General features: G+C 35.9%; 1 pseudogene; it reads right to left on the reverse strand.

Moving 5' to 3' along the window:
* LOC107611222 lies at window positions 6,307-7,910 on the reverse strand (annotated as a pseudogene).

The following is a 9,532-nucleotide window of genomic DNA, read 5'->3' on the forward strand; positions in this document are numbered from 1 at the left end:
AAACACAAGAAAACACTAAAATTAAAGACTTGACACAAGATTAAACTAAAGAAAAATTATTTTTGAAAATTTTTAGAAAATAGGACTCAAGAACACGACATTACCAAGAACATAGACACATTCAAAGAACAAAGATTAAACAAAGAAAATAAAAATATTTTTGAAAAACTTTATGTGATTTTCGAAAATTTTGAAGAAGAAGAAAATAAAAATAAAAGACTCAAATCAAAATTATACTCTTGCAAAAATCAGACTCAACAAGAATATAACAAAGACTTTAACTAATAACACAAATTGAACAAAGAAAAGAAAAATATTTTTGAAAAAGTTTCAAGAATTTTCGAAAATTGAAGAAGAAGAAAACAAAAATTAAAGACTCAATTAAAATAATGTAAAATAAACTTACCTAATCTAAGGAGCAAAATAATCCGGCAGTTTGTCCAAACTCAACAATCCCGGCAATGGCGCCAAAAACTTGGTGCGTATGTACGCAAAACCCACACTATTTCGTACAACAGCAGCAGTACCAGCAAGTGCACTGGGTCGTCCAAGTAATACCTGAGCGAGTCAGGGTCGATCCCACGAGGATTGTGGCTTGAAGCAAGCTTATGGTTGTCTTGCAGGTCTTAGTCAGGCGGAATCAGAAGGAGTTGGATTTATAAATTAGCTATTAAGAAGTTAGCTATTATGAATTATATGCTGGGAATTGAAATACTGATAGGAATAGAGTTGAGAGTCGGAGTTGCTTTGTCTTTCTGAAGTAATTCTGGTACTACTATCTTCTTTGCTTGTGAATGATCATCTTCTATGGCAGGCTATAAGTGATCAAAGCCATTGTCCGTGGTCATTGATTCCCTCTGCTACAGGTTGAACACGGCCATGGCCATTGGCCGTGGTTACTCAATCTGATGAAGGGTGAAGCGCATATAGCAGTCCATTCACTTGGCGGTCCTACTCAAAATGCCACAGACAAGGTCGAATCTTTCGGATCAGAGAACACTGCTTCTTGATTTTAGCCTATACCACGGAGACCTTAATCTCCCCGGAGATCGGCTGAACTGGTGTCTTGAGAAGTCCCTAACAAAATCGTGGATTAACTGTCTAAGAGATGTATAAACATAGTTGTTGGCTCGTGCTTTTCTTCCAGGTACTCACACAAACCCAAGTAGACGCGGGTTTTTGTCAGGTATGTTCAACTTAATGTGATGAACAGAGCCAATTTGTCAGATCATCCTGTCCATCACAATGAAAATCAGAATATACATCTTAGAGATAGATCATACACGGATCGAAAAAGAAGAAATAGTACTTTTATTAATTCATAGGACTCAGCAGGGCTCCTCCCCTCAACCTAGGAGGTTTAGAGACTTATACTAAAGTAAAAATATAGAGGGAAAATGAAATAATGCTCTCCTGAATCGGAGAGTCTGTAAAAAGTGTCTAAACTCCTGAATTACATAAATAAGATCTCTTAAATACTAAACAGATGACTAGTAAGGGTAAAACAGTCTATTTAGTGCTAAAATCCACTTTTGAGGCTCACTTGGTGAGTATTTGGGCTGAGCTTTGATGAGATCCACGTGCCAACTAGGGGGTGGAATGCCAGCTAGGGGGTCCTCTCTGGGCCTTTGAACGTTGGGCTCTGCTCTTTGGGCGCTGGACGCCTGGAAGGGGGCAGGAGACTGCCGTTGGATGCCAGTTTTGGGCCTTCTAATATGAAAAAAAATATGGACTATTATATATTTCTGGAAAGCTCTAGAAGTCATCTTTCGATAGCCGTTGAGAGCACTCCATTTGGACTTCTATAGCTCCAGAAAAGCTTTCCGAATGCAGGCAGGTTAGATCTGGACAGCATCTGCAGTGCTTTCTCTATCTCTGAATCAGACTTCTGCTCCACCTCCTCAATATCAGCTAAAAAATACCTGTAATTGCCCAAAAACACAAAAAACTCATAGTATAATCCAAAAATGTGAATTTAACACTAAAACCTATAAAAACTTAATAAAAACTAAACAAAGACTACTAAAAACTATATGAAAGTGATGCCAAAAAGCGTATAAAATATCCGCTCATCAACCACCCACCACTGTCACGTCTTCTCCTCCTTCGTGGGCTCCCTCTCTCTTCGCGAATTCACATCAAAGACGGCGACGGTAACAGGCTTCAACGACGGCGACGAAACGACGACGACGATGGGCTCTGCGGGCGGTGACACGATGCGACAGCGATGGCTCCTTCCTTGCGGCCTTTGGCTCGCGTCTCCTTCTCCTTCACGCGGGATTATCGGTTACGGCCTTAGTAGTGGCAACGCTCCCCAACGGCGGCTCTCTCCCTCTGTCTAAACAACGCTTTCTCTCTCCTACGGTGGCAGCGGTGGCAATGATGCCCATTGGCGTCGTCTCTCTCCTTCCCCCTCCTTCTTTCGTTTCTCCCTCTCTTCTCTTTTCTTTCTTCCCTCTTCTGTGTATGTGTGTTTCCGTTGGTGAGATTAAGGGGCTAGTAGGTGTCAGTGGCGGCTAGGGTTAGGTAGTAGGAGAGTTAGGGTTAGGTAAAATTAGGGTTTTGATTTGGAAATTAGGGTTTGGGTAGAGTATTAATTAAAAACTAAATTTAATCCAATATAATTAACTTTAAGAATACTATTTATTTTTTTAACTTACAAATTATTTTTAATTAGGTACGTTAATTTAAAATTAGAGATAAATAAATAAATTTTTTTTAGTTCATAAATTTAATCAAAACTTTCAATTATTCAATTTAAATTGTATAAAACTCTCATTATTTTCAATTACTAAAACTTTATATTCTTTTCTTTTTTGTTTTTTGCTCTCTTGGGACAGAGATTCATTAGATTCTTTTAGCCTATACTCTCTGCTCTCCTGTGGTAGAAATCTGCTCTCATGTGGTAGATATCCCTTTAATCCTTTTCTTTCTTCTTTTTTTCTTTTCTATTTATCATTCTTTTATTTTTCTTGTTTTAATACCATAAATCGTCTTCACACTCTTCCCTCATCTCTCCCTAGATGTTTTATGAAGAGTGAATCATAAGATTTTCAGTTTAGGTTCGATTTTCTACAACTTTTAAATAAGTTTTATTTAACTCTTCTATTCTGTTATAATACAAATTACTAATATATAATATTTTAAAAATACATAGATAATAATCTTAATACTGGAGTAAAAGTAGTATTATTATCCAAAATACCCCAAATAAACTTGCATAATTACAAAACTAACTTCGATTTTTATTAAATTACTATTTTTATCTCTAAAATAAATTTTTATTTTCATGATTATAACTTTACCAAAGGACCGAACCCCATTCCCAAAATTCTTCAAGTTTTCTGCTTGATTGTTAAATCCGTTTTCAAGTTTTACGATTACGAATTTTTTTTAATGTTCAATTCTAATTTTCAGCCACCAAATCATATGGATTTCATCATGTTTCAAGTTTAGAGTCACCTCATTTTTGACATAAATCAGTTTGGTCTTTTTAGCTTTTCAAAAGACCGAAATTACAAGCTATAAAACATCAAAATTTTAACACAAAACAATCATATAATCTGATAATCACTCAATTTCAATCATATCACAACCAGCCACCATTTCAATAAACATAAACACATTCAAATCACAATAAAATATACCAAACTCTACATTTGTATGATAGCCACCAAACTAAAACACCAAGAAAACTTTTTGAACAAAAAATCGAAAAAAAAACGTCAAAATTGGCTATTCTACCTCCGGGGCTCCCACTTGGTCAAATTATGCATGAAAGATCAACGGCACCACTGTTAATTTCTCTCGAACTAAAGTGATGTCAACATGAAGAGGAAGAAGATATAAATACTTTAATCGGATTAGATTTTTTATCAAAATTATGGAGCTCAAGAAATTGAAGTTGAAAGTTCATGGAGGGGTCACAGTTCTCTTTCTCTCCCTAGGCTCTTTGCTTTCTTTTTTCTTCAAAAAAATGAACCAGTATGATGATGATTGAAGTTGAAAGTTCATGGAGGGGTCACGGTTCTCTTTCTCTCCCTCGGCTCTTTGCTTTCTTTTTTCTTCAAAAAAATGAACCAGTATGATGATGATTAATGGGATAATTATTATTTTGAATAGTTTTGTGACACGTAGGGTTGGGTGTCAAGCATATAAGCAGCTGAGTCAGCAAAATTATAAATATCTTAAACAGATAATTATAAAAACTGGATATATTAAAAAAATTATTCATAATTAATAATTCAAAATATGATCTTTAGCAAAATATCAATCACTTAAATTAAATCATATAATTTTTACCATTCATAAATTACCAAAATTCTAGTCTCAATTATGTAAAATATCACATTTAATAAAATTATGTATATAATAATCCTAGTTAATTTAAACTTCAATAATCATAAAATCAAATTGATTATATCTAATTAAATGATTTCCAAATAAATGGTTAAATTTAATAAAATAGGTCATAAATAATAGAAGTTTCAAAAATACGGATTGTTACAAGAGAAACTACTACTCCTGCTTACTACCTAGACGGATGTTTACAAACTCAATCTGGAGCAAGTGAAACAAACTACAACTACCACAAGTGCATTCAGGTCCACAAAGACAGCTCGGAATGGGACAGAAACTTTCCAGTTCTCCCCATGTTGCCTTCAATTTGGTGAGATAGGAGGTACCAGTGAGATCCCCTTGCTTAATATTAAACAAATTTTCTTCCAACTCATCTATCTAAAAAATGTCATCCTGATGATATCTATGTTTCAAATCTCTCCATAGGTTAGAAGCATTTTCAATTCCACATAACCACACTGAGAAATTCCACTACTCAGGGAAAGAAGGATCCATGCGACAACATAGGAATTACATTTATCCCAGGCTAAAAAATTTGAATCACTAATAGCAGGTCTCAGAAGAGAACCATCCACAAACCCAATCTTATTTTTAGTTTTCAAAGCACGCAGCATAGCACAGAACCAAGCATGAGAATTGGAAGGAGTTAACACAACATTAATGATAGAAATACCAGTGTTCTCACTAGGATGCAAGTAGGATCAGTAATGGAACTTACAAGTTGGCGATTTGGATTGGGGGAAATGAGGCTCTGAAGTTGAGACAATTGATTCAGCAACCGTGTGAGATTCTGCACGTCGTTCTAGCAGAAGGATGGATTCTCCATGGAAGGAAGATCTGGATTCACCATATGATCCTCATTCGCAATAGATGGGCTGAATTGGGTACCAGTGATGAGAATCTCAAAATTTCTCAATGCTTCTCAACTGCAAAGGCTACAACCCGCTCACCGCACCATGAGAATAAATATAGCATGAGAAAATTGCAGAGCCAATTTGATGAATTGGATGAGAAAAGAAATGGAGATTAACTCATCAATGAAATAATGGTGAATCACAATAATACAAGTTAACAATGAGCCTGCATATATACACTCAGCTCCAACAAATTGAGATCTAAACTAACCTATTGTAGTGTGGCTATTGTACAATGCTAACAAACTATCATGCCAAAAATGCTGTAAACTCATCCAACTAACTACTAGAGTACTAGTATATACGAATGCTAATTACAATTATTGAACTAATCTGTTACCTAATACAAGTTTATATCTTCGTTTCGATTCAGAGCCACATCTCATTGTTCTTATCTATATTCTTCTGATTTAAGAATTGATACTATTTAATCTACAATGATGTCTTACCTTCCTCTTATATGAGTCAATATTCCTTCTCTTCACTTCATTATAATCCATCTTGTACTGAGCTTACAATAAGGCTTATTCAATTTTGATCAATAGAACCAACTCAGAAGCAACATCACCAATGTTTAGACCCTAGTTTAAAGAATCCAGTGGTGAAGTGTTCAAGTGTGGTCGTAAAATGCACGAACAACTCCAGCAATAGCAGTAAAAAACAAAGGAAAACTTGAAATGTTATAATTCTAGCAAAATCACCATATAAAATTACCAATTTGAAGTTAACTTAAACTTGTATAAAGGCTCTTGCAAAAGTCAATCTTACCAACAAGCATACAAAATTTGTTCGCATTAGAGGAACACGTTTCAATGGTTAACATGCCAACCGAAATTGCAATTCTGAAATACAAAATATCTACCAATATAGGAATCACATACTAATTCGCTGAAAAAGCCTCCATTTTCTAAGTCTCCATATACCAATGGGAGGTACAAATATATAGCTAGCAAACCAAAACATAGTATACAAGTGTGCAACTAACATTAAGTTAAGGTAAAAAGTAACAACAGCTAAGCATAAACAAATGAAATTATGCATCAGCACCATCGGAGGTTTTTGCCGCAAAAGGGTCATGAGTTGGGCCAACATCCTGTCCAATGTGGCGCTGCACGAGCCGCTGCAGATCAGCCATAACCTTGTGCTCCCTCTTGGCCTTTTCCTCATAGTTAAACATAGCCAAAGCACGCTTATCCTCAGCACTATAAACCTAGTTCTCCTTCCTAATACGAATGGCATTCATCCTCTGATGCCTGCTACCACTCATGACATAACCAAGGTTCTCAAACTTTTGAATCTCCTCAGCTGAAAGACCTACTTCACCTCTTCGTGGGATACGCTTCCCCTGCTGCACATACTACGCGATTGCATCACCTTCTCCCGGTCTAAGGGCACGACCATAACTTATGTGACCCTCTGCCCTTGGCAAGGGCATTGGCTCTACTGCAGGTTCGTTATCTAAAGCTGGTGTCTTCTGAGATTCAAAGAGTTCCTTCAATTTCAAAGCCTCGGGGTTCACCTCTGTTTTCATCACCTCTTCCACTGTTGCTTTGTTCTTTGCATCAGCAGAATCCTTTTCCTCTTCTGACTCAGAACCCTCGCTTTCTGATTCAGATTTTTTGCTTTTTTCTCTTCTGCTTACCTTCGACAGCGAAGAATGCTTCTTCTTTCTCCTGCTGCTACCATCGGAAGAATAATTGCTTTCACTCTCTTCACTCTCATCAGATTCGCTATAGTTTCTCTTCTTTCTGCTCCCTCTTCTCTTACCACTCTTCCTCTTACCCTTCCTATTTTTGCGCTCCTCTTCTTCAGTATCGCTTTCCTCCGATTCAACATCACTATCAACTTTTCTCCTTCAACTTCTCCTTCTCCGACCCTTCGACTTGGAACTCCTTCTTCTCTTCCTCCTTGAAATTGAATCGTCAGATTCAGATTCACTCTCATCAGATTCGTTATCGCTATTCGACTTTCGTCTACTGCGCTTGGAACCAGAACTGTTTCTTCTCCTTCTCCTCGAGCGCGAACCGTCGGATTCCGATTCAGACTCCGAAGAACTCTCCGAATTGGATTCAGATTTTGATTTTTCATAATGTTTGATCTCTTTGTCGCTCGAATCGTTATTTTCAATACCATATTTTTCATTTCATTAATCTCTTCTGCTTTTTCTTCCTCTGATTCTTGTTCGTTCTCGCGCCTAGGAGGACTCGGCGTGATGTTCCAGATACAGTGCCTCAACGAATTCCTCATCTTCTGCCTCTTCAACCTCCGATACTCTTTGAAAGGCAATCCCTTTAGTTCCTCGTCGGACTCGGAATCGAAGCGCCGTCGCCAGTCACCATTGCGACGGTCGCGGTTGTGAAACAAGCCACCGTTCTGGCGGCCGAAGTTCTTTGGAAGTGCGTCACCGTTAGGATGTCCTTCGTTGGTGGTGACACGCTTGGGGCTTCTACGTTCGGACGACTCGGGTCGGTGGCGATCACAGCGGCGGTCTCTACTGCGGTTGTATGAGTCATAGCTGGGGCTTCGACGGCAGTGACAATAATCGTCGGAGAGGTCGAAATCCGGGGTGGTGCGATGTTCCCGGTCGAAAGGGCGTCGTTCGTTAGGGATTTCGATTGTGGAAGGTATCCTTCCCATCGCGGAAAATGAAGGGTTGGGATAGGGGAGTTAAGGGTTCCAAAGAGGCCAGTATTTTACCTATTTTTGTCTTTTTCTGGTAGAGTTTCTACATTGTCTCAGTTTGGGTCGCACCATTATTCTAAACTAGAATTAGATATTAAAATTAAGGATTTTATTAAATAAACAATGACTTTTTTAAATAATGTGAATAATGAATTTTAAGGTAGTATTTGTTTTAAAGTATTAAAATAGAAATTAGAAAATTGTGATTCAGTATTATGTTTGTTTGTTTAGAGACTAATACTAAAATTTCAGTATTTTAATACCTCTAAAAAGTAAGAACATAATTGTTTTGAAGTACTAGAATGGAGACTCAAAGACTGGAAATTTTAGTATCATGTTTGTTGGCGCAAATACTGATACTAAAATTTCAGTCTCTATTCCCAAAAATTTTAGTATTTCAGTACCTTTAAAAAGTAGGGACACAAGAGATTGAAATTTTTGGAGATAGAGACTAAAATTTTAATAACATTTTATACCTAAAATACCCTCATTTCAATTAATGAATTCTAATTTTACCCTTTGTGCAAATTAAATTAGAGTTTCTTTCTTATTTCAATCTCTATCTCCCATTTTATACCAAACACAATACTAAGATTTATTTCAATCTCTGTCTATCCGTCTTTGTCTCTTAGTCTCAGTCTTAGTCTCTCAGTCTCTGTCTCTCTTCCAAACGCTATCTAAGATTGACCCAATAAAGTAAATAAATACTCCATCTCCAAATTACCTCTTAAACCTTAATATTAGGATAACCATCTAATGAATTGAACATCCAGCTATTGTTAATTATACATGAGTAAATCGAATAAACAAAAAATAACCATCCAATTAAGAATAATCAACCTAATCATCTGCATACCTATTGAATTGAACATATATATTGATCACATTGTTTAATATTCTCATTATCTCCCGATACTTTTCCTAAAATTAATTATTAGTGTAAAATATATATTAAAATAAAAAATAATATACAAATTAAATTATATATATATTTTTATTAATTTTAATATTTTTCATACAAAAAATAACGTAATTATAAAATTAAAAATTAGAGACTCAATTAAAAGAATAAAAGTATAAGGATCTAATAATTTTGAAGTATATCTCGTTTTAAAAAGAATTGAACTTGACTCTTCATCTCTAAAGAATGTATACTTCGGCAAAAAAGAAAAATACGGAGGATTGATACTACAAAAAACACTCTAATGTTCAAGTTAATATGAAAAGTATATACGAACAGTAAAATAAATCAGATATTAGAACTTATCCTTTTTTTGGGCAAATGGCGGTATTAAGTCATTTTGGATGAAAATATTACATGATTCAACCAAACAAAAAAAATAAGACATGGATCAACTAAAAGCATGTATCTATATAATTCGAATTAATGTAATTCGAAATAAAGACAATGATACTTTGAATCAATGCCGTTCGAATTATGAGGGAGTATGCATGCTAGGTAGTTCGAATCATACTAATTCGAATTACGCATGGGGAAGTTCGAATCACTCTGACTCGAATTATGCTTGAGCAGTTTGAATCACTCTAATTCGAATTATATGGTGAGCAATTCGAAT

This window comes from Arachis ipaensis, chromosome B08, assembly GCF_000816755.2.
Source record: "Arachis ipaensis cultivar K30076 chromosome B08, Araip1.1, whole genome shotgun sequence".
Lineage (NCBI taxonomy): Eukaryota > Viridiplantae > Streptophyta > Magnoliopsida > Fabales > Fabaceae > Arachis > Arachis ipaensis.